This window comes from Triticum dicoccoides, chromosome 4B (assembly GCF_002162155.2).
Source record: "Triticum dicoccoides isolate Atlit2015 ecotype Zavitan chromosome 4B, WEW_v2.0, whole genome shotgun sequence".
NCBI classification, from domain to species: domain Eukaryota; kingdom Viridiplantae; phylum Streptophyta; class Magnoliopsida; order Poales; family Poaceae; genus Triticum; species Triticum dicoccoides.
Genome location: NC_041387.1, coordinates 53057445 through 53062086, shown reverse-complemented (window position 1 = coordinate 53062086; position 4642 = coordinate 53057445).

The window sequence follows — 4642 nt, the reverse complement described above, 5'->3', positions numbered from 1 at the left end:
AACAAGTATGAAACTAGAAAGACTTTGTAGGTGTTGTTGGATAGGTTTGCAAGATAATAAAGAACACGTAAAGAAAAACTAGGGGATGTTTAGATAAAGAAGCAATAAAGTAAATATAGCGAGTGTGGAAAAGTGGTGGTAGGAGTTATGAAAGTGTCCCTAAGCAATTGACTACTTTACTAGATCGATAGCAAGTTTTATGTGGGAGAGGCATAAGCTAACATACTTTCTCTTCTTGGATCATATGCACTTATGATTGGAACTCTAGAAAGCATCCGCAACTACTAAAGATCATTAAGGTAAAACCCAACCATAGCATTAAAGTATCAAGTCCCCTTTATCCCATACGCCACAACCCCCTTACCCGGGTTTATGCTTCTGTCACTCAAGCAACCCACTATAAGCAAATCATGAACGTATTGCAACACCCTACAGCGTAAATCCCTCACGATTGCGTGACATGGAGGGCATAATAGGACAGCAACATAACCACAATCAAATTAAACAAATCATAGCAATTCACCAATCACCGGTAGGACAATGAAAATCTACTCAGACATCATAGGATGGCAACACATCATTGGATAATAATATGAAGCATAAAGCACCATGTTCAAGTAGAGGGTACAGCGGGTTGGGGGAGAGTGGACCGCTGAATATAGATGGGGGAAGGTGATGGAGATGTTGGTGAAGGTGATGGAGGTGTTGGTGTAGATCGTAGTGATGATGATGGCCCCCGGCGGTGTTCCGGCGCCACCGGAAGCAAGGGGTAGAGAGCCCCCTTCTTCTTATTATTCCTTGACCTTCTCCCTAGATGGGAGAAGGGTTTCCCCTCTGTTCCATGGTCTCCATGGCGTGGGAGGGTCGAGAGCCCCTCCGAGATTGGATATGTCTCTTTGTCTCTCTCTGTTTCTGTGTTCTCCGATTCTGCCCTTTCACCGTTTCTTTTATATCCGGAGATCCGTAACTCCGATTGGGTTGAAACCTTCGCCCAGATTTTACTCCAAAAATTAGCTTTTGTGTGGCAAAAGAAGAGCGTCAACCGCCTTACAGGGTGCCCACAAGGGTGAGGGACACGCCCCCCTGCCTTGTGGCCCCCTCGGGCACTGTTTCGCGTTGATTCTTCTTCCCAAAAATCACAAATATTCCAAAAATATTCTCCATCCATTTTTATCCCGTTTGGACTCCATTTGATATGGGGTTTCTGCGAAACATAAAACATTCAACAAACAGGAACTGGCACTGGGCACTAGATCAATATGTTAGTCCCAAAAATAATATAAAAAGTTGCCAAAAGTATATGAAAGTTGAATAATATTGGCATGGAACAATCAAAAATATAGATACGGTGGAGATGTATCAACCCCTGAACGGGATCTAACGGGGGATCCAAAGAATCTTCTTGGCGGGGACATGAAGCGGCGGCAGATGCCGCAAACCCGTCAAAGACTAGGTCTCCTCGGATGTTAGCGACATAGTTCAGGTTTCCAAACCTGATCTGGTGGCCGGGGGCGTGACTATCGACCCGCTTGAGGCGGCCGATTGAGTTGGCACGAAGCACAAAGTCGTCAAACACAAAAACCTGTCCAGGAAGAAAGGCCTCCATGGATGCAGCGTCATTGTTGATGAAGAGGTGAGCCATCGATCCTTCTGTCGACGATACAGCGGAGCTCTCAATGAAAGCACCAGGCTGTCAAGACCGGCAGGTCTCGGGTAGGGGGCCCAATTTGTGCGTATGTGGATCAAAGGTAACTATGGAGAAGGGACACAGTGTTTACCCAGGTTCGGGCCCTCTTTATAGAGGTAAAACCCTCATCCTGCTTGATTATATTTGAGGGTATAGGGGTTACAAGAGTTGATCTACATCGAGATCGATTCGGCTAACCCTAGATAGCTAGCCTAGAAATGTTGTGATCCTGCCTCCAATCTAACCCTCTGATTTATATAGATACCGGAGGGGCTTAGGATTGTACAAAGTCGGTTTTACAGAAAGGAACAATACATCCGGACACCTATACTTGCCATCCACGCATGTGATAGTCCCCACCGGACACGAGAGATAATCTTATGTCTTGTATCTTGACGACCCATCAATCCGTCCCACATTAATAGACCGGACGCCTGAGGACCCCCTAGTCCAGGTCTCCCATAATGAGTGTTTGCAATTTTTTGGGATATTTCGGGGTTCACGTGGACATTTTTATACATTAATTGTGTTTTCTATGCATTCATGTGCATAATTCAAATTTGAAGTACATGGACATGATCCGGTGCATATAAACGGGTTGAAAAATCAGATGTGTGTCCTACCTTAGGTCCCATGCAAGAAATAGGAATGAATGTCAAACACCTTTGCCACTGTCGCTCGACCGCTAACACATGGTTTTAAAATTCTAGTAAATCGAGAAGTCATCTGAAATTCATGAAACTTTACATGCTATCATGGAACAGCAGCAACATGCAGTGGTAAAAACATTGTCCCATTTGGGGCAGGTTGGGGTATAAGCTTCTCACAAACCAGAGCTTCTCGCAACAAGCCTCATGGTTATGGTAGGGAACGTTTCACCTTTCTGGATGAAATGATATCCATTGCCTCTTCTTGATTTCAACTTTTGCTCTAGTGTCAACATAGAACAACATGAGTGTTGTATTAAATTTTGGAATTTTTCGGGGTTCATTTGGACATTTTTATGCATCAATTGACCTTTCAATGCATTTATGTGCATAATTCAAATTTTAACTACATGCACATGCTGTAATGCATATAAATTGGTTGAAAATTCAAATCTGTCTCCTTGGTTGCATGCTTAGGTCCCATGCAAGAAATGTGAATGAATGTCAAACACCCTGCCATCGTCACTCGGCCACAAACATTGAGATACCTGTTTTTAATTCTAGTAAATCCAAAACTCGTCTGTAATTCATGAAACATGGCATGCTATCATGGAGCGGCATCAACATGCCGTCGTAAAAAATTTGTCCCATTAGGTGCAGGTTTGGGTATAAGCTTCTCACAAATCAAATCTTCTCACAACAAGCCTGATGGTTTCGGTAGGGAAAGTTTCACCTTTCTGGACGAAACGATAGCTGTTGCCTCTTCTTGATTACAATTTTTTCTCTAGTGTCAACATAGAAAAACATGGGTGTTGTGTTAAATTTTGGAATTTTGGGGGTTCATTAGCACATTTCTTATGCATTAATTGAGTTTTCAATGCATTTATGTGCATAATTCAAATTTTAACTACATGCATGCTCTAATGCGTATAAATTGGTAGAAAATACAAATATGTGTCCTTGTTTGCATGCTTAGGTCACATGCAAGAAATGGGAATGAATGTCAAACACCCTGCCACCGTCACTCGGCCGCAAACATTGAGATACTTGGTTTTTAAATTATCGTAAATCCAAAACTCGTCTGAAATTCATGAAACCTTGCATGCTATCATGGAATGGCACCCAACATGCCATGGTAAATTTTTTGTCCCATTTGGGGCAGGTTTGGGTATAAGCTTCTCAGAAACCAGAGGTTCTCACAACAAGCATGATGGTTTCGGTAGGGAATGTGCCACCTTTGGGGACGAAACGATATCCGTTGCCTATTATTGCTTTCAAATTTTTTCTAGTGTCAACATGTGACAGCCTGATTTTTGGCATTTTCTTTTTCTTTTGTTTTTCCGAGGTTTTTGCCTCAGTTTTCTTTTTCCGTGGCTTTGTGGTCTGGAAACTGAAGAATATGCCCTCTTCTTTGCTTCTAGAGTGGCTTGTCATATCCAAATCCTTCCCTAGACCCTGTCATTTTCATCCTAGCCCAAATCCCAATATTATTTTTATTGGGAATATTCCTTTTCTATTAAAGGAATAACTCAAATTGTCCTAGGTTCTGAAGTAACCTATATTTCCCTCACTCCTAAAATTCTCAAATAATGCTCATAAATTGTTTGGGTCATATCTTGATCAAATATGGCAAAACATTTCATTGCCATGTTCAAAAATAACCCTCCAATAAATCATTTCCTATTTTGTCCTAAATGGCACATTGTGAAGCAAGTGCCATTTTCCTTTTCCCAATTGACCTCAAACTCCTTGGACATCTTTTCATGTCCATATCATTGCCACATGCCAAAATTCAACCTCATTTGCCAAGTAATTATTTAATTATGATTTTCCAAAGTTTCTGTCCAGAAAGAAGCTTTGTGAAGGAGGTACAAGCTAGGCATATCCAAATGCGTTGCAATTTTGCATGGACCTTCATATCATCATATGATAGCTCTCTAACAAAGTTGAGCTCATGTAATGCCTCCATGTGAGCACAACTTCAAATCTTTGTTTCTGCCCAAAATTTCAGTTTGTGAAGCAAGTATATTTTATCTTGCTCCATCATGGCTGTAAACTTTTCTAGGTCTTCTAGTATTCATATGACCTCCCTCCACAAAGTTGTGGCTCAATCCCTTTGGCCATATGCCCTGTGGAATGTTTGCAAGTTTCTGGTCACTAGAAATGTTTGTGAAGGAAGTACAATTTTGGTTATCCAAATGGTTTGAAACCTTTTACAACATCTTCATATGATAAAATAACTATACCTTGCCCAAACTGAGCTTAAGTTGATACTCCATGTGAGTGCATCATCCAAATCACCATTTCT